At 38.1% G+C, this 22548-nt stretch overlaps 1 protein-coding gene across 3 annotated transcripts in view; it reads right to left on the bottom strand.

Annotated features, from left to right (window-relative positions):
- The window catches only part of KIF4A (kinesin family member 4A), a 129002-nt gene that overhangs the window by 90671 nt on the left and 15783 nt on the right, over nt 1-22548 (bottom strand). The gene's annotated exons all lie outside the window — the stretch shown is intronic.

Below are 22548 nucleotides of genomic sequence, written 5' to 3'. Positions count from 1 at the left end.
AGATAAATAACTATCACCATGACAACCATCTGTATAGTTATTTACTTTTTATATCCATTATGATAATCTTTAAATTAATGCTGTGAAATTGGATGAACAGGTTTTTTTTTTTTTTTTTACCATATCATCATCATTATTTTTATTATCATTCTCATTTTACAGATAAAGAAAGAAGCTCAGAGGTTAAATGACCTGCCTAAGGTCAAACAGCTAGTAAATGGTAGGCCTGAGATTCTATCTCAAGATTTTAGTCAAGTCCTATGCTCTTTTCATTATACTATAGTGAAATACCTTTCCTACTGTAGCTTTAAAAAAGATAAAGATTATTTTCCACTTTGGTTAATTCTGAGGTTTACTTCTTAAACACTGTAATAACCTCTGAAGTTCTGCTGAAGCAATTAACTTCCCATTATTAGGCTTACTGTGGAAAAGCTATATAGTATAATGGTTAAGTGCATAGTTGGTGTTAAAATAGACAGCTTACAATCCTGGCTCTGTCACTGACTAGTTATATGATCTTGGGTTAAGTTCCTTTATAAAATGAGGCAAATCTACCTACCTTATTGGGTTGTGGTAGGGAATTAATTAAGATACTATATATGAAGCAAAGTTAAATGATAAATAAATCATGCTATAGTTTAAATGTTTGCGTCTCCTCCAAAATTCACGTTTGAAACTTAGCCCCCAATGCAATAGTATTAGGAGGTGGGACGTTTAGGAGATCATTAGGCCATGAAATGTCTACCTTCATGGATGGGATTGGTGCCTGATAAGAGGACTGGAGAGAATTAGCTAGTTGCTTTTGCCCTTCTGCCCCTTCTGCCATGTGGGGACACACCGTTTATCCCTTTTCCCCATCTGCCATGTGAGGCTGCCAGGATGTCTGTCCTCACCAGTCATTGATTCTACTGGCACCATGACCCTGGACTTCTCAGTCTCCAGAACTGTAAGAAATAAATTTATATTGTTTCTAAATTACCCAGTCTAAAGTATTTTGTTATAGCAGCACAAATGGCATCATTATTGTTAGCTCTACTCTACCTTTTATATAGCCATCTTTTGAACATGAAACAATTATATTTATGAGATCCTGAACTCGAAATTCCTGACTGCATCCTACTATCCTTCCATTTCTTTGGATCCTGTTCTTCACCCTTTTTTTGGACTACCAATTTACTGACACTTTCTAATACTGTCAGTAGATCAGCCTCTTCTGGACCTTCAACTCTTACTCTGAACTCTATGGCTGAAAATTTCAATTACGTTTTCCTAAGAACTCACTGGACATATGATCTTCTACCATTCTCACCATGTCAATTCTCAACCATAGGTTAAACCAACTGTGTGCGTGTATGTTTATTTGTAGGCTACAATACTGAAGAAACAGCATAACCAAACAGATGAGATCCACTATAAACATGCTACCTAACCTTAGCTGAACCCTTGGTCAATTGATCATCTTTTCTTCCTCATTCCTACTTTACTAACCTTCTAATCTAACTAATCTAATTCACCATGGCAGCTATTATACAGACTCATCATTTTTAAGAATATAAATCTATCTTCACTTTCTATTGGTAGATGATTTCATCAAATACTTTATAGAGATGAAAGTTATCCACAAGGGCTCCCCAACCTCCCCTCTCCTCACCTCACATTCATTCTTTTGCTATTACTTATTCCTTCATCCTTCCTCTTGTTTCAGAGGAAATAGCTGCCTTTGTTTTCAAGGTCCTGCCTTCTGCCTCTGTTTCTATTCCCTCCATTTCCTCTGGGACCCTGATCCTTTATCTTCTCCCTCTCTCTTAGATCTTCCACTTATTTTTTTCCTTCACTATTTCCTTCTTTTCAGCCTACACCCACGCTCAAATCTCCCTAATCTAAAACAAAAATAATTTTCTCAATTATCCCTTTGTTTTCCTCTTATTACCAACTGGAATGGGTACTGCTTATCCTCTCTAGGATATGAAGGAAAGCCTGCTGAGATTTATCAAACCTGCCTGCTAATACCTGTACTAAATCCTATGTTAGTCCATTCCTGTCTTTTCCTTCTCTTTTTAGCCAAACAAAACATTGTGCTATTTTATTGGCCCATATCTCAACTAGATGTAAAGGAGAGACTGCTGAGGTTTTTCAAAGCTGCTGAGCAAAACTTCCATCTATAGTTTCATATAGGAGCAAAACAAAATTCCAGACAAACCCTGAGAAGAATCTATGGCAATGATCCAAGCAAGAACCATAGACTTAAGGATAAAGTGGGCGTTTTTTTTTTCTTCTTCTTCAAATTAGAGTTGGGGCTCAAGAATAGAAAGGAGATAAGAGACATGAATGTTTCTCTTGAAATAAATCACCACAAAACAGGATTTGATTTCCTGTTAAGACATTAAAATGATAAATGATTCCCAAAGATGGAATATATATCACAAAGATGGGGAAGAACATATTTGCAGAGACTTAAAAGTTCTGATTAAGGACAGCTATGAAGAAAAATGAAGTAGTTTTCTCCGTAAGAATGAGAACAGATCAAGTAAGGAGAGTCAAAAATGCTACTCAATACCTTTGGGTGTTTGTTCACTATGGCAACAAATAAATAATAAAGGAGAGATTTTAACTTTAAAAGAGAAATATAACTTCACAGCTATCATGGAGGCACATTACAATGGGTTTTACAGCTGGAATATAAAAGCATATTTGTAAGAAAAAAGAAAAATGAGGTAGGAGAGAAATGTAGATCTATATGCAGTGGTTCTCAACTGGGGGCAATTCTGCTTCATAGGGGACATTTGGCAATATCTGGAGACATTCTGGTTGTCACAACTTAGGAGTGGGGTATGTGTGCCACTGGCGTTCATCGGGTAAAGGCCAAAGATGTTGTAAAACATCCTACAATGCATAGGACAGCCTCCTTCCCCGTAAACAATTATTTGATCCAAAATATTAACGGTGCCACAGCTGGGAAACCCTTCTCTACGTGTGAAGAAAATATGTATGGGCCTAAAGCAGGTAGCATGGCTGAGTAAATTAGGGTGAAAAACAGAAGTATGGTATGATAGATGGTCTGCCTGGTCAAAGAGAAAGGGAATGATTGTTACTGAAATGGATCACAAAACATATAGAGGCAACCAGCGATAGGGGATAGAGTAGGAAAGGCACTTCATTAGGAGAGAGAGAATCTTAGTTAAAATTCTGCCTCTGCCATTCACCAATGTGTATAATATTGAACTAGCCACTGAAACTTTCTTTTATCCATAAAACAGGGAAAATACCGATCTTACCTAATGGGACTGGGATAAAAATCAAATGTGATTTGTAAAGGGCTGTCTATATTTAAGTTATTATTAATGGAGTAGAAAAACTTGGATAATCTACAAGGACACAGAGCCATAAGAATGACATAATGGACTTTGGGGACTCAGGCCAGGGGGAGGTTTGATGGGGGTGAGGGAAAAAAGACTACATATTGGGTACAGTATACACTCCTCAGGTGATGGGCACACTACAATCTCAGAAATCACCACTAAAGAACTTATCTATGTAACCAAAAACCACCTATACCCTGAAACTATTGAAATTAAAAAAAAGAATAATAATGGCCAGGCATGGTGGCTCATGCCTGTAATCCCAGCACTTTGGGGGGCCGAAGCGGGTGGATTGCTTGAGCCCAGGAGTTCTAGACCAGTGTGGGCAACATGGCAAAATCCTACCTCTACCTAAAATACAAAAATTAGCTGGGCGTGGTGGTGTGCACCTGTAGTCCCAGCTACTCAGGAAGCTGGGGTGGGAGAATCACTTGAGCCTGGGAGGTCAAGGCTGCAGTGAGGCAAGATTGTGCCACTGCACTCCAGCTTGGGGGACAGAGTGAGATTTTGTCTTAAGAAAAAAACAAAGAAATTGTGATCATAAACATACCTATAATATTCTTATGGCTTTAATATTGACTTAATGTTATACATTTGAACTTATAAATTTACATGAATTTAAAATGTTTTTAAATCTATTTCAGATGTTAGAATTTGTTGTAAGGTTTTATTTTTTAAAAAGCTCCTATGCTTTTAAAAGAAGGCAGATTAAAATCTGTTGTAGACAACGGGAAACAAATAAAAGGTTTTAAAGAGGATGGAAACATGACCAACTTCGGATTTTATAAGTATTACTTTGTCCAGGAGTTCACGACCAGCCTGGGCAACACTGCAAAACCCTGTCTCTACAGAAAATACAAAAATTTGCTGGGGACAGTGGCATACACTCGCAGTTCCAGTTACTCGGGAGGCTGAGGTGCGAGGATGGCTTCAGCCCAGGAGGTTGAGGCTGCAGTGAGCCGTGATCACACCACTGCACTCCAGCCTAGGCGACAGAGTGAGACCCTGTCTCAAGAAAAATAAATATAAGTATTACTTTGTTAGTCATTTGGAAGGTGGACTTGGGAGTAAAAAATTAGTGTTTAAAAAACCCTTTACCATTCTTTTTTTTTTCAAATGATTTTATTTACTAGAATGCATAATTTTTAAAATGTGCAAATAAAAAGTTTAAAACCTTGAAAAAAAGAAAGAAACCATTTAGAAGGTTATTTTAATGGCTCAGATGACAGATCTCTGAGAACTGCAGCAGTGGAAAAGGAATGAAGGATGTAGAAGTCAGAAGTACTTAAGACATAAACATGACATGACTAAGCTAACTTCTGGATGTGAAACGTGAGAGAAGAGAATATATAAAGTCGCATACTAATATTCCAGGAATAAAGTACATATTTATTCTTCTAGCCAGACAACAGTTATAGAATACCTATTGTGTTAAGGCACAGTGCGGGGCACAGGTAGCAGGAAAATAAGAAATGGTCTCTGCTTTTAAGGAACTCAAAGCCTAATGGGGGAAACAGATAATTAAATAATTACAAGAAAAGAAAGAACACTATGACAAAGAGGTAACTTTATCTTGATGAGGCTTTGGGTTACAGGCTTTTGGGTAAATGCATTTGTCAAAACCCAGCTAATACACACTTAAAATTTGTGCTTTTCATTGTACATCTTATATTAAGAATATAAATATTGGTCGGGTATGGTGGCTCATGCCTGTAATCCCAGGACTCTGGGAGGCCGAGGCAGATCACCTGAGGTCAGGAGTTTAAAACCAGCCTGGTCAACATGGTGAGACCCTGTCTCTACTAAAAATACAAAAATTAGCCAGGCGTGATGGTGCACATCTGAAGTCCCAGCTACTTGGGAGGCAGGAGAATCGCCTGAACCCGGTAGGTGGAGGTTGCAGTGAGTCAAGATTGCGCCACTGCACTCCAGCCTGGGCGACAAAGCAAGACTCGGTCTCAAAAAAATAAAATAAATAAATGCCAGTTAATGATATGCAAGCTGAAGTAGTTAGGAGGAAGTATATTAATTTGTGCAATTTACTTAAAAATGTGTTTTTAAAATGGATATAGACTGACAAATGGATAGATGGACAGATTTGTGATAAAGCAAATATAGTAAAATGTTAATTTTACTATAGGTATAGGGGTATTGTAAAATCTTTCAACTTGAAGTAACTTTGAAAATTTTTATCAATAAATGTTAGAGAAAACCCACTATGTGAGCATGAATTTATGGAAAGATCTTGACTAAGAGCAGAGGTTTCATAGGTGGGTAACATATGAATTGTGAATTGAAATATTAGTAGGAGTTGCCAGGCAGACCAAAAGGGAGAAAGAACTCAGGCATTCAGTGAGGACCTATGGCATGTCAGGTGCTATGCTGGGGCCTAGGGATTCAAAGAGGAATATGACCCAGTTCTTGCCTTTGATTGGCTTGCTGTCTACTGGGGGAGTCAGGTAGTTAAGGAAATGACTGTAATACACGGTTGGGGCAGTGTTAGTGTAGAAGACAGGTAAGCACTAGATGAGGGGTACCTAATCCGCTTTGGGGGAAGTGAGATGGTCAAACAAAGTTTCTTTAAGGGGATGAAGTTGGGACTGAGCGCAAATTTGAATGAGCCACATGAAGATAGAGGGAAGGCAATTTCGCAGAGAGAACAGAATGCAGAAAGACACATAGATGAGAGAGTACGAGGCACACTCAGTATGGCTAAGCAGATTGCAAGGAAAGAGTGGGGAGAGGAAAAGCTAGCCAGGGAGGGATGGCTAGAGCAAAAAGGCCTTAAGGAGGCAGCATGGTGCAAACTGAGGAGCTCTGGAAGAGCTCTTAGCAGCGAGATACAGTTTAGGAAGAATACTCTGGCTGCTGATTGGTTAATGGCTTGAAAGGGTACCTAACTGAAGACAGGGAGACCAGTTCTTGCTATAATCAAAAAAATTATGAGGGCCTGACATAAGATAGTGGTAGTAGGGTTAGAGAAAAGAGAGTGAAGTAAAAGATGAAAAGTTAGGACTGACAGGTCTCAGTGACTAATGAGATTGGGGAAAGGAGCCAGATTAAAAAAAAAAAAAAAAAAGAGTATAGAACAATGCCCTGGTTTCTGTCTTGGGTGACTGGGTGGATATTGATATTATTCACTGCAGGTGATGGAGGGACCCATTTAAAGCAACAGGGAGCCAGTCACGGTGGCTCACGCCTGTAATCCCAGCACTTTGGGAGGCCGAGGTGGGTGGATCACTAGGTCAGGAGATCGAGATCATCCTGGCTAACACGGTGAAACCCCATCTCTACTAAAAATACAAAAAATTAGCTGGGCGTGGTGGTGGGCGCCTGTAGTCCCAGGTACTCAGGAGGCTGAGGCAGGAGAATGGTGTGAACCCAGGAGGCAGAGCTTGCAATGAGCCGAGATTGCGCCACTGCACTTCAGCCTGGGTGACAGAGTGAGACTCTGTCTCAAAAAATAAATAAATAAAATAAAATAAATTAAAAAAAACTGCAACAGGGAGGAATGAGGGGCTCAGTTTTGGACATGTGGAATGGGAGATACATGTGGGACATCCATAAGACTCCCCACAGTCAACTATATTTACATACTTAAATATGACTTATGATATAGGGGCTCGAGATAGAGGTTTAGGATTGGCAGCATACAGGTAGGAATTATAAGCATCTAAGTGGGTGAAACCACTTTGGTGGGGAGGGTGACAGGGTGATGGGCATGAACAGTGGGAAGAGAAAGAAAATATCCCAGGACAAAGCCTGGGTTATGTTTCAGATAGGGGTGAGTGGAAGAGGAGAAGCCTGTGAAAGAGTCTTCAGAAAAGTGAGAGGAAAATCAGGAGAGGGTAGCATCACAGAGTCAAGAGGAATGAGATTGTCCAGAAGAAGGGGCAGGATGTCAGACCTGCAGAATTACCAAGTCAGTGGAGGACTGAAAAGAGCCTAATGGATTCAGTTGTTCAGGTCATGGGTTGACTTCAAAAGGGATAGTTTCAATGGGAGGAGGATGGAGGGGTGACAAAAATGCAGAATGAAAGGAAAAGGGAGGAGAGCAGTAGTAAGAGGAGGATGAAATATTTTGTTTATTTTAAGTTGGGGAAAAATTAGTATGCTTCTATGCTGAAGGCAGAAAGTCAGTTGAGAGGCAGAAGTTAAAACAGGAGGAGCAGGAGTACTTGACAGAACCATGTTTCTGAGGCAGTGGGGAGAAAATCCAGCAGAAAACACACAGGAGTAATGGCACAGAGATCTGAAACAACAGAACTGTTTGGAAAAACAATGAGTAGACTGCTATGGCTGGAACCTTGTAGTTTGTGGGAAAATGGTGGGAGATGAAGCTAGAAATACAGAGGCACCAGAAAATGACAATGTAGTCCTGTGGTACTAGAGAAATCTCAGAGGAGAAAAAAATACATTAGAAGATAACATGATTAAAAAAGGCAATGTCGAAAACCCCAACACTTAAGTTGAGCCTTAAAACGTGGCTATGTTGTAGATGGTTTGATTGTGTGTTGGGGGGCACACACTACATTCTGGGAGAAGAGGAGATGGCTGTGATGAAAGTGTGCAAAGACCAGAATTAGCTGGGCATGTTGTGGGGACCTGACAGCTGGCATGGAGTGTGGGTAGGGAAGCTGTGAAAGATGGTCGAGGAGGTAGGCTTGGGACCAGGGTATAAACGGTCTGGAAGATTTGGCTATGTTTTTTAGACTTCATCTTGTAAGCAGCTACTTCAAAGTTCTATTCACGTGAGATGCCATGTAAAAGGTGGTATTTTTAAAGCTACATATGTAATTCATTTATTTATGTATTTTTATTGATACACAATATTTGTACATATTTATGGATACAGGTGATATTTTGTTACATGCATAGAAATTGTAATGATCAAGTCAGGGTATTTAGGGCATCCATCACCTTGAGCACTTATAATTTCTATGTGTTGGGAACATTTCAATTCCTCCCTTCTAGTTATTTTGAAATGTACAGTACAATGCTGTTCACTCATCACCCTACTCTGCTATCAAACATTAGAACTTATTCCATCTAACTGTATGTTTATACCCATTAATCAACCTCTCTCTTCTTCCCCTCGGCCTCCACCCCCACACCCTTCTTGGCCTCTGGTAACTATCATTCTACTCTCTATGTCCATTATACCCTTGTTTTTAGCTCCCACATATGAATGAGAATATGCAATATTTGTCTTTTTGTGCCTGGCTTATTTTACTTAACATAATGGCCTCCATATCCATCTATGTTGCTGCAAATGACAGGATTTCATTCTTTTTTATGGCCCAATAGTATTCCACTGTGTATATATGCCCCATTTTCTTTATCCATTCATCTGTTGAACACTTAGGTTGATTCCAAATTTTTGCTATTGTGAATAATGCTGCAATAAACATAGCGGTACATGTATCCCTTTGATCAAAGGGTATTTTAAGATTAACCTAGCTATGGTATTTAGAATAGAATGCCTTCTAGGAGTCAAAAAGTTAGAAGGCTACAGTTCAGATGTGCAGGTGAGGGCATGGACTTTGTAGAGGTGGCAGGAACAGACTGGAAGTGGGTGCATCTCTACCACGGTGCTAAGGAAGAACTAACAGCAGGTAATGGGTACTCATTCCTAATTGGGGAGATCATGCTGGGTGCAATTAGATTAATGGATCAGCAAGAAGAAAAAGCAAAAGTGATTGAAAAGTAACAGTTTGAGCTAGGAAAAGAACTAGGACAGTGAGGCTTTACAAGCCAAATTAAGAGTTTCAAAAAGAGTATTTTCAAGTGTTAATGCCACAGAGAGGTTGGGTAAGATGGGCACTGAAAAAAAATTAGTTCTGGTAATTAAGATATCCCTGGATATCTCTTACATAGTGGTTTTGGCAAGGTGGGTAAAGACAGACTGCTGAGAGAGTGAATGAGGTTGCAGGATACAAAATCAATATTAAAGAACACATTTTATTTTCCACACACAAAAAACAAAGTTAGAAAATATAATTTTTAAAGATTCTATTTATGTTGGTTACATGGGTTTGTTCAGTTAGTGAAAATGCAGCAAGCTATACATTTATGGTAGGTCTACTTTTCTATTTCCACATTATACTTCAATAAAAAGTTTTAAAAATATCACTTGCAATACTGTCAAAATACAAGTTACCTAAGAATAGAACAAAAGATGTATAAGACTTCTACAGGGAAAAACACTCAGATTTAATTTTGATTTAATAGAATACTCAGAAACAGACTAAGGGATATTTGGGCACTTAATATATGAAAGAAATGGCACTGCTTATCAGTAGGGAAAGAACGGACTTTTTAATAAGCAGTACTAGGACAAATGGGTATTTATATGGAAAAACAAAACTGGACCCTGCATCATATCATGTATAAAAAAAACAGTTCTAGGTGGATTAAAGGCTTAAGTGTGAAAGGCAAAACTGTAAAGCCTTTATTAGATAATATAGAAAAAATATCGTTAAGATCTTGAGGTACTAAAGGATTTCTTTCTTTCTTTCTTTTTTCTGAGACGGAGTCCCGCTCTGTTGCCCAGGCTGGAATGCAGTGGTGCAATCCCGGCTCAATGCAACCTCTGCCTCCCGGGTTCAAGTGATTCTCCTGCCTCAGCCTCCCGAGTAGCTGGGACTACAGGCGCCCGCCACCACGCCAGACTAATTTTTGTATCTTTAGTAGAGACGGGGTTTCACCGTGTTAGCCAGGAGGGTCTCCATCTCCTGACCTCGTGATCCGCCTGCCTCGCCCTCCCAAAGTGCTGGGATTACAGGCGTGAGCCACCACACCCGGCCTAAAGGATTTCTTAAGACACAAAATTAAAAAGAAAGTAAAAACACAAGCCAGAAAGGAGGGAGAAGATATGTGCAAAACACACAGGGTGGGGAGATTTGCAATAAATATAACTGACCAATAACTAGAATCTATAGTATATTAAGAATTACTTTTAATCAGTAGGAAAAAGACATTTAATAGAAAAATGAGCAAGACGTGAACAGGCATTTAACTGAAAATACACATGGTCGATAAACATATGAAAAGGTGATCAACCCCATTAGTAATTGAGGAAATGAAACTTAAAACCATAACAAAGTATCACTCCACATCTACTATATTGGCAAAAATTTAAAATTCTCACAAAACAGTGGATATAGAGCAATTAGGACTCTCATACATTGAAACAAACTTTGAAAGATAGTTTGGTATATATGTACTCTATAACCCAGTGATACTACTTCTAGGTACATATCCTAGAAAATTCTTATACATATGCATTGGGATACACAAACAAGAAGGTTCATATGGGCGTTGTTGACAATAGCCAAAAACTGGAAAAAAATGGAATATCCATCAAAAGTAGAAAGAATAGTGGTATAGACAAATGATAGATTACTATACAAAAATGAAAAGAAATGAACTACAGCTGTATGTAATGTAGTAGATGAATCTCTCAAATATCATTTTAAATGGAAGAATGAAGGCACAACAGATTATAAACAGTATAATTCCACTTACATAAAGCTTAAAAGTAGACAAAACTATATTATGCTATTTAGAGATATATACACAGGTGGCATTGCTATCAAGAAAGCAAGGGGAGGCCGGGCATGGTGGTGTATGCCGGTAATCCCTGCACTTTGGGAGGCCGAGGCAGGCAGATCACCTGAGGTCAGGAGTTCAAGACCAGCCTGGTCAACATGGTGAAACCCCATCTCTACTAAAAATAGAAAAATTAGCTGGGTGTGGTGGCACATGCCTGTAAACCCAGCTACTTGGGAGGCTGAGGCAGGAGAATCACTTGAACTCAGGAGGCAGAGGTTGCAGTGACCCAACATCACGCCACTGCACTCCAGCCTGGGCAATGGAGTGAGACTCCATCTCAAAAAAAAAAAAAGAAAGAAAGAAAGAAAAGAAAAGAAAGCAAGCAAGGGGGGCCAGGTGTGGTGGCTCACGCCTGTAATTCCAACACTTTGGGAGGCTAAGGCAGGAGGACTGCTTGAGCCCAGGAATTAAAGACCAGCCTGGGCAACATAGGGAGATCCCAACTCTAGAAAAAATTAAAAATTAGCTGGGAATTGTGGCATGTGCCTGTGGTCCCAGCTACTCAGGAGGCTAAGGAGGGAGGATTGCTTGAGTCCAGGAGGTTGAGGCTGTAGTGAGCTGTGATTGTGCCACTGCACTCAGCCTGGGCAACAGAGCGAGACCCTGTCTCAAAAAAAAAAAAAAGGCAAGGGAATTGACATCACAAAAGTCAGAAGAATGGATACCTGGAGAGAGAAGGAAGGGGATCATGATCTCGGAGGGGTATGCATGGGTGCTGGAAGTGTTTTGTTTTCAACCTGAGTGGTAGTTATATAGATGCTTACTTTATAATCATTTATTAAACTAGATACATGACATAACTTATGCAATGTTCTGTATGTATGCTATGTCTCACCAAAGAAGTGAAACTAAGAGTTAATCACATGTATTGCTAAGCAGTGTAAGCTTTTTTGAGAAGCCTGAGTCTAAAGGGAAGGAGATAGGACAGTAGTTACAGGAGGATTCAGGATTAAAGGAATTTAGGTACGTATATTCACCAAAATACCTGTACAAGAATATTCATAGCATTATTCAAAGCAACTCCAAACTGGAAATTACCCAAATGCCCATCCAACAGTAAAGAGGATAAATTGTGGTACATTCATCAGTGGAATACTATATAGTAATGAAAAATAAACAAACTACAACTACATGCAATACTATGGATGATCCTCACAAGCATAATGTTGAGTTAGGGTTATCAGATTTGGTAAAAGAAAAAAAATATAGAACATCCAGTTAAATCTGAATTTCAGATAGATGATAAATCATTTCTAATATAGGTATATTCCATACAAAATGATGTCATTTATCTGAAATTCAAATTTATCTAGGCATCTTGTATTTTCTCTGGAGATCTTACATTGAGTGAAAGAAGTCAGACATGAAGGAATCCATACTACAAAACTAATCTAGGACTAAAAGTCTGGACAGTGGTTACTCTTTGGGGAAGACAGTGACTAGAAGAGAGCACAAGTGGCACTTCTGGGATGCTTAGAATATTGTTTCTTCACCTGGGTGCTATTTACATGTATGTATTTCATATTGTGAACATTCATTGAACTGTATAATGATGACTTGATATCATTATATTACATAATATGTATGTAATACACATATATGTATATGCAATATACATATATGCATAATATGTATATGTAATATATATTTATGTGTAATATGTATATTATACTTCAATTGAATAATCTACCTATTATCCATCTGTAATCTATTTATAATCTATCTGGCAGTGGCCTAAATATGTTTTATATTCAAAATCACAACAAAAAGTAGGGATAAACTTAACAGAAAATGTACAGCACTCACACTGACTAAAGAGAAATACTTTGAATAGGTAATTTAATCAGGAATATAAATGGCCTATAAATATAAAAGTATGTTCAACTTCACTAATAACTACAGAAATGAAAGTGACATACCATTTTTCACTTATCAAATTGGTAATAATACTCAGTAGAGAATTTAGGAAAATGAATAATCTCATCATTCCTTCATGGGAGTTTGGTAGCATCTATTTTTAAAAGGTACATGAATTTTGGGAAGATAGTAAGTTGAAAATATTCCAAATCGCCTCTATTCCCAAACCTGATTCACTGACTGTTCTTAAGCCAAGTAGGTGCTGGGGCCAGCCAAAAAAGTAGGTTGCAGGATGGGTCTGAGACCTGAGAGTAAGGGGTGATGTAGAATTTTTCATCTCTGGAACAGAGAAAAGCCCTGGGCTAAGAGTGTGGTGTAGCAGAGCCAAAGTGCAAGGATGGAAACATGGTCTGTGGCAAAGGCTTGGCCCATAACACTCTGAACTCCTAGGGGGAAAGTCAATACTGCTTATGTGAGTGTGCCAGGTTTCGCCATCTGAAAATGCTAAGAAAACAATGAGATGGGTTGGGTCTTCTCTACCTTGAGACTAAGAAAGCACAAGGAAACAAGAGTACAGAGAGGCCTCCTCCTGATGCCTCCTCATGGGTTTGACAAGCTGACTGGCAATACGCCTGCTAGCTCATGGGCAGAAACCACTGTGCTTTTCCCACTCACTGGGCTGCTATGACTTCAGATACTCCAGCATTAGACTTTAGTCCCAGAGAGCAGACCAAGGAAAATAACAATACACCTAAAGGGACCCAGAAGCCAAAAAGAACATGCAGAACACTTAGAACAGGACTTTAATGAATAGAGTTGCTGAATGAAACAGACAATTTGCACTTAAAAAAGACTTTAGAACTAAAAGAATTAAATACCATTTACCAACACCAATAGCAATTATCATTCCAAATAATAAAACATTAAAACCATTCTGATTTAAATCAGAAACTAGATTCCCCTGAGGAAAGCAACTTTACTAGTCCAGGGTATATCTGCTGACATTTTTCTCATTGCTAAGAAACATAAGAGAATTAAATAAAGGAATAAATATTGGCAGAGGTAACTTTCTTCTTACTGATACAATTTGATACCAAGAAAACTCAAGCCTCTAGTTAACAAAACCTGTTAGAACAGAGCTATATTATCAAGATGAATTGATCTCAAGAACATAATGTTGAGGGAAAAAATCAGTTTCAGAAGACACATATACCATGAAACCCCTTACGTTAAGTTTAGAAACATGCAAAATGTCACTACATATCATTAAAGGATATAAGAATAAAGAAATTAATGGAAAGGATAAACACCACATTTAGAATGGTGGCTAAATTCACCCCTTAGTTTGATACAACCTGTCCTAATTCCTTACCACTCGACCGACACTGCTCTGACAAAGATCACCCAAAACCTCAACGGACAAATCTATTTACCTCTTCTCAGTAATCACACTGAAGCATATGACACAGGTGACAGTCCTTTTTGTTTATAAAAACCCTTGGTTATCTAGATACTATGATCCTCCAGTGTCTCTTCAGCTTCTCTTATTGACTCATTTACCCTTGGCCCTTAAATATGAGTGCCCCTCGCTCATATTTAGTATTTACTAATATTATTTAATATTTACTAGTGGCTCTTTGATTGTCCAGTCTTTCTCTGCACAACTCTCCTACCCATGGATTCCAAATATTTATCTCTAGCCCAGATGTTGCTTCTAAGCTCTTGTCCTGACTTTCTCATTTCTTCCTGGATTTTTCTAATATGTACTCCAAATCTGACATGTCCAAAATCTTTCCATCTGCTGTCTGCTTCCTATATACCTATCTCCTGTTTTCTCACTAGCTTCCCTTCAACTCTTCGCGTCTGCCACTTGATGTAGGACTCAACTATGATTCTGTCATAAACTTCTTTGCCTCACGAGTCAAATCTGACACTTGGGTACATCTCCTTTCCCCCAATCCACAGTAATGCAACATGTAACAATATTCTGCCGGGCCATATCCACCTTCTGAAAATATTCCAGAGGGTTTAGCAACTTTCTTAGTTCTTGATAAGTAGAAAATGATTCCCTCTAACAGTGGAGGACTTGCCTTTGACAATGGCAGTTTGGTAGCCAAAGAAAAGTTAATTCCACTGGTATAAGCCATATCCCTAAAAGTTTCTTCCACCCTCGAAATCTACCTCAAATGTTGACAAGCACCTTAGCAAGCTCATAGGGATCTTAGTTCAGCTGAGATTGTATATAAATATCAGTAGAGCCCCTATATTCCTCATTAGCCACACTCAGAGCAAGTAAAAACACAGATGATGGAATTGGTAATTATGAAGAGACTACTATTTACTAAGAATTGCATTAAATGTTTTACGAATATGAGTTCACTTAATTCCCACAACTCTATTGGAGAATATATTCAAATCCTATTTTACAAATGAGGAAATTGAAGCTCTGAAGCTAAGATGGGCAACCCAGAATGTGTATGTAAAACCCTCTAACGCAATTGAGTAAAATTCCTTTAGAGCCCCTAAAAGTCTTTGAATAGGCTGCCAAGTGGGAAAGCCACCAACTTCCTGTGAATCCATCACTGGTGGATCAGAAACCACAAAATCCTTGAGAGACTGAAAGCAGATGAATCAGACCAACATAAGAAAAAATATGCAGGAGAGAACTGATATAAAAAGTTGGCAGCAACTGCAGGAGTACTACAGACTTGAAGGTAGTGGATTCGGAAAACAGAAGGAAGCCCTGGGACAATGGTCAAGGTATCTGGTTGTGGTACAGGAGCAGGAGTAGGACCATAGACTAATAGTCAGTGATATGACAGAAATAAGTCCAAACACACACACGAATATAGAGGGTAAAACTACCTGTTAAAAGAGAACATCATCCCTAAGCAGTTTAATAAAAGAAAAAAAAAATTAAAAAGAGAGACCATCAGATTGGGTATAAATGAATGGATAAATTAATTAATGAAGTCAAGCTACAAAGTTTCTGTAAGATAGGGATGGAAAACATACCAGGTAAGGGCTAACAAAGAGAAAGTAGGTGAAGAAATACTAATTAGACAAAATAGATATAATCCTCTAAGAAGACGTATGTCATGACATTTTATGCAGTTGGCAACATAGCTCCAAAGTATAAAATATATAAACAAAGAAATACAAGGAGAAATGGACAAATTCTTGGTCATACTGTGAGAAAATAACATATTAAGTAAAAAAAAAAGAACATGAGGATCTGAATAATACAAGTAACAAGCTCATCTAATAGGTATATATAGAACTATACACCCAAGAGAAAATACACTTTTTAAAAATATAAACAGAATATTAATAAAGACCAAATAAGTATAGGCCAAATTTCAAAAAACACAAATCACATACATTTGTTGAACATAATGCAATACATTAGAAATTGACAATAAAAGGAAAGACAGAAGCACCTTCTAAATAACTTTTAGGTTTGAGAGAAAATGAAAGAGTAAATATCCTATTTAGACATGAACAATAAGAGTACTATTTCTCAAAATTATAAGATTAGATTGAAGTGGTACTTAGAGGAGATGTATAGCTTTAAATATATCTTTTTAGATAAGAACAACTGAAAATAAATGAGACATAGTTATGTATGTGCAAATAAAAGAAAAAAATTGATCTTGAATGTGATTAAGCCTCTAGATCGAATTACCAATTTATAGGAAATAGAGAATAAAAGTGAAACATGTGAAACTATATAGGCATGCAATTGGCAAAATTCACACTATGGGAAATTCTACAAGACAACTTGATTTCTTCAATAAACAAATTCCAGGGACTTGAGGGGTAAAGAGAGATGGAGGAGGTACCTAGAGATTAAAGGACATTTAGGCCTTGGCTGGGTGCAGTGGCTCATGCCTATAATCCCAGCACTTTGGGAGGTTGAGGTGGGCGAATCACCTGAGATCCGGAGTTCAAGATCAGCCTGGCCAACATGGTGAAACCCCATCTCTACTAAAAATGCAAAAATTAGCTGGACGTGGTGGCGTGTGCCTGTAATCCCAGCTACTTGGGAGGCTGAGGCAGGAAAATCACTTGAATCTGGGAGGCGGAGGCTGCAGTTAGCCAAGATCATGCCACTGCACTCCAGCCTGGGCAACAGAGTGACACTCCGTCTTTAAAAAAAAAAAAAAAAAAAGACATTTAAAAGGCCTATTGAGCAATAACAATGTGTGGACCTTGTTTGTATCCTGATCCAAATAAATAAAATCTATAAGACAATTAAAAATTTGAACACTGACTAGATATGTAATTTTAAGGCATTAGTATTATTGTTAATTTAATTTTTAGGTGTATATATATATTTTTTTTTCTTTTTTTTTTTTTTTTTTTAGAGATGGTCCCACTCTATGGCCTAGGCTGGAGTGCAGTGGCTCAATCACAGCTCACCACAGTCTCAAACTCCTGGGCTCCAGCCATCCTCCTGCCTCAGCTAGGACTACAGGTATATGCCACCACACCTGGCTATTTTATTTTTTATTTTTGTAGAGATGGTGGGGTCTCGCTATGTTGCTCAGGCTGCTGTCAAATTCCTGGTCTCAAGCAATCTTCCTGCTTTGACCTCCCAAAGTGCTGAGATTATAGGTGTGAGCCTCTGTGCCTGGCCAAAATGAACAATCTTCTAAGAAAATATAAATGACCAGAATTGGCTCAAGATATAGAAAATCAAATCTTCAAGAAACCTTCAGAGATAATTTCCATGTTATATCAACTGTACCAGAGCATACAAAAAAACGTAAAAAACTGGAACTCTCATACACTGCTGGGGTGTAAAATGATACAAACCATGTTAGAGAACTGTTAGGCACTTTCTCATAAAGTTAAACATACGCTTGCCCTCTTCTATTCCTAGGTATTTATCCAAGTGAAATGGAAACATATGTTCACAAAAAGACCTGTATACAAATGTTCAGGGTAGCTTTATTCATAATAGCTAAAAATTTGAGATAACCTAAATTCTCAACAATACGAGAATAGAAAAACAAATAGTGGTATAATCATAGAATTGAATACTACTCAGCAATACAAAGGAAAATCACTAATCAAAGCAAGAACACGAACAAATCTCAAAAAACACTACGTCGAGCAAAAGAATCCAGGCACATACACACACACACACACACACACACACACACACACACACACACACACACACAACCATTTTGAGATCCCACTGTAATGAAGTCTAAGAACATGCAAAATTAATCTATGGTGACAGAAGTCAGAAAGTGGTTGCTGGAAGTGGAATGGGGGAAGGAGGGATTGACTGGAAAGGGGCACAAGGGAAGTTTCTGGAAAGATGGAATTGTTTTATATGATATTTTTGGTGGTAGATATATGAATGTATATAACTAGCAAAACTCAACAAACTAAGCATTTAAGGTATGTGCATTTTACTGTATATAAATTTTTTTTGTTTGCTTTTGAGAAAGAGTCTCACTCTGTCACCCAGCCTGGAGTGCAGTGGCGTGATCTTGGCTCACTGCAACCTCCACCTTGCAGGTTCAAGCAAATCTCGTGCCTCAGCCACCAGAGTAGCTGGGACTACAGGCGTGCGCCACCACGCTCGGCTAATTTTTGGAATGTTAGTAGACACAGGGTTTGCCATGTTGGCCAGACTGGTCTCAAACTCCTGGCCTCAAGTGATCTGCCCTTCTCGACCTCCCCAAGTGTTGGGATTACAGGCATGAGTCACTGTGCCAGGCCAATTGTATATAAATTTTACTTCAAGAAATAACATATTGAAAAATATAACTACATGAGGTGATTGATATGCTAATTAGCTTGACTGTGGTAATCATTTCACAATTTATGCATATATCAAAGTATTGCACTGTCTACTTTAAACATTTACAATTTTTTTGTCTATTATACCTCAATAAGGCTGAAAAAGAAAAAAAGCTATTGCTCCTTAAGTAGCCAATTTTACACATTCAAAAATAGAAAAAATATGTAAGAAGAAATACACACACAAGGCACAAATGAAAAAGATCAATAAAGTTAAAAAATGAGACTGAGGAAAACATATGCAATATATGTAACTAAGGCTTAATATCCAGAATATATAAACAACTCCTATAAATCAATAAGAAAAATACAACATGAAAGAAGAAAAAATAAGCAAATGGTATGAACAGGCAATTCATAGAAATGGAAAGAGAAATAGCCAATAACATGCAATATTCAAGACAGGCAAGACTAAAAAGGTCAATAATATCCAATATTGTCAGTAGTATAGAGAAACATCATCATATTTTGTAGGTAGAGTGGATAAAGAGGCAGACATTTTGGTGTGCAATATTTAATAGTATTTACTCAAACGTGTATACCCTTCAATCTAGCAATTCCTCTTTCAGGTACATAACAGAGAATACTCTCACATGTTTATCATGTACAAGGCTATCTAGTGAGGCATCAATTTCCAATAGCCAGAAATTGGAAAACTGAAATGTCAACCAAAATAGGAATAAACAAGGTAGACTGTATACCGTGGAATCCTATGTAACAGTTTTTTAAATGAAGTAGACTTACATACACGGGATACAAAAAAGATCTCAGGCCTGGCGTGGTGGCTCACGCCTGTAATCCTAGCACTTTGGGAGGCCGAGGCAGGCAGATTGCTTGAGCTCAGGAGTTCGAGACCAGCCTGGGCAACAAGGTGAAACCCCATCTCTACTAAAATACAAAAAATTAGTCATGCATGGCAGCATGTGCCTGTAGTCCCACCTACTTAGGAGGCTGAGGCAGGAGAATTGCTTGAACCCAGGAGGCGGAGGTTGCAGTGAGCCGAGATCGTGCCACTGTACTCCAGCCTGGGTGACAGAGCGAGACTCCATCTCTTAAAAAAAAACAAAACAAAACAAAAAATCTAAGTTGTATCACGAAGAGATAAAAGCAAGTTGAAAAACAATATGTGTAGCATGATGACATTTATCTTTAAAAACACAGCAACACCAATAAAAAATATATGTGTACGTGAAAAAATCTTGAATGATACCCACCAGTCAGATGAAAGTGTTCACCTCTGGATTAGGACTGGGTGGTAAATCAAGGTAGATTTTATCTTCATCTGTATTGTTTGTATTTTTATATGAGAATCTATTCATGTATTACTTGTATAGTTAAAAGGAAATAAATAAATTAGGCAATGCCAAAATATTTAAAGGTATATAAAAACTATATTACTATATGCACACATACACATATGCACAGAAAAACATCTGGTAAAGATAAACACCAAACTTAATAATCATGGTTAAACAAAAGCCTAGCCAAGAGCTTAAAAGGTCTGGGAAATGAGGTATCCACAGGAGGGAGTGGGGATTAAAAAGTTCAGATATATTTCTGAAGGTCTAGAAAGTTGTCTGAATGTATAGGGCTGTCTACATGCTCAGGAAAGACCTAAAAAGCCATAAATTTTGCATCTCTGGCTGACTTTGAGACTCTGTTCAAGCAGCGAAGGCTAAGGCAGAGTTGTAAAAGTGCCTGAGTGTTGAAGGCATATGCCCAAACACAGACACAAAACTCTTGGCAAATGGTGGAAGATTTATAGGTTCAAGGCATTTAAGTAACTGAGACCAGTCATCAAGTAACCACTAAATTAACAGAGAAGACACTTCTGTGATGGCAAACTACAGGGAATCCAGTTTACAGAATCAGTCCAGGAAAGTCACTAAACAAACAAAAACAAGTGAGATTTATCCTAGGAATACAAGGTTGGTTTAACATTCAAAAATCAATTAATGCAGTATACCATATCAATAGACTAAAGAACAAAAATAATGTGATCATGTGATTACATCAATAGATGACAAAAAAGCATTTGACAAATACCCATTCATGATAAAAACACTTAACAAACTAGGTGTACAAGGGAACTTCCTCAACCTGGTAGGGCACCTATGAAGAACAAAGACTGAATGCTTTTCCCTTAAGATCAGGAACAAAATAACAACATTCATTCTCACCACTTTTATTCACCATTATACTGGCGCTTCTAGTCAGGACAAGCAGGCAAGAAAAAGAAGTAAAGGCATCCAGACTAGAAAGAAAGAAGTAAAAGTATCTCTATTCACAGGTGACATGATCTTGTACACAGAAATCCTAAAGCATCTATTTAAAAAGCTATTAGAACTAATAAGTTCTGCAAGTTTGCAGATACAAGATCTACAAAACTCAATAAACAAATTGAAAATGAAATTAAGAAAGTTGCATTTACAATAGCATTGGAAAGGATAAAATACTTAGGAATAAATTTAACAAAAGAAGTGTAAAACTTATACTCTGAAAATTAAAAAAAAATTATCAAAAAATATTAAAAAAGAATTAAATAAAAAGAAAGATACTCCAAGCACAGTCGCTCATGCCTATAAACCAGCACTTTGGGAGGTAAAGGCAGGAAGATCGCTTGAGGCCAGGCATTCAAGACCAGCCTGGGCAAGAAAGTGAGACCCGTCTCTACAAAAAAAAATTAAAAATCAACCAAGAGTGGTGGTACATGCCTATAGTCCCAGCTACTTGGGAGGCTGAGGTAGGAAGATTGCTTGAGCCTGGGAGGTTTAGGCTGCAGCCATTGCTTTCCAACCTGGGAAACAGAGCAAGATCCTGTCTCTAAAAAAAAAAAAAAAAAGAGGCCGGGCACGGTGGCTCATGCCTGTAATCCCAGCACTTTGGAAGGCCAAGGCGGGTGGATCACTTGAGGTTAGGAGTTTGAGACCAGCCTGGCCAACATGGTGAAGTCCCGTCTCTACTAAAAATACAAAAATCAGCCAGGCGTGCTGGCATGTGCCTGTAGTCTCAGCTACTTACTTGGGAGGCTAAGGCAGGAGAATAGCTTGAACCTGGGAAGCAGAGGTTGCAGTGAGCCGAGATCACACCACTGCACCCCAGCCTGGGCAACAGAGTGAGATTGTCTCAAAAAATAAAATAAAGTACAGATAAAAATAAAAAATTTGAAAAAATTTGAAAAAGAAAAAGAAAGACATCTGATGTTCATACACTGAAAGACTTAATATTGTTAAGATGGCAATACTTCCCAAGTGGATCTACAGATTCAGCGAAATCTCTATAAAATCCCAGCTGGCTTTTTTGCAGAAATTGACAAGTTGAACCTAATGTTCATATGGAAATGAAAGGGGCCCAGAATAGCCAATACAATCTTGAACAAGAACGAAGTTGGAGGACTCACACTTCCCAATTTCAAAACTTACCACAAAGCTACAGTAATGAAGACATAAGGCGTAAGGCATATAGATCAAAGGAATAGAGACCAGTTGCTTCTTGACAAGTATGCCAAGACAATTCAATGGGGGAAAGGATAGTCTTTTCAACAAACGATGCTGGGATAACTCATATACAGATGCAAAAGAAACTGGACCACTCTTCACATCATATGCAAAAATTAACTCAAAATGGGTCAAAGCCTAAATGTGATATGAAAGGACATTCTTCCAAAAGATATATAACATGAAATGATGTTCAACATCATTAGCCATCAGTGAAATATAAATAAAAACCACAATGAGATACCACTTCGTACCCACTAGGATAGCTATAATTAAAAAGGCATAATAACAAGCAAATCTGATGGCACCCAGGAGTTTGAAAAATAAATAAGTAACAAGTGAAAGTGTGGAGATACTGGAACCCTTATATATTGCTGGTGAGAACATAAAATGATGTCGTT

The sequence above is a fragment of the Pan troglodytes genome, chromosome X (genome assembly GCF_028858775.2).
Source record: "Pan troglodytes isolate AG18354 chromosome X, NHGRI_mPanTro3-v2.0_pri, whole genome shotgun sequence".
Classification (NCBI taxonomy): Eukaryota; Metazoa; Chordata; class Mammalia; order Primates; family Hominidae; genus Pan; species Pan troglodytes.
The sequence above is the reverse complement of the archived record's forward strand: the minus strand, read 5'-3'. Positions and strand labels throughout refer to the sequence as shown.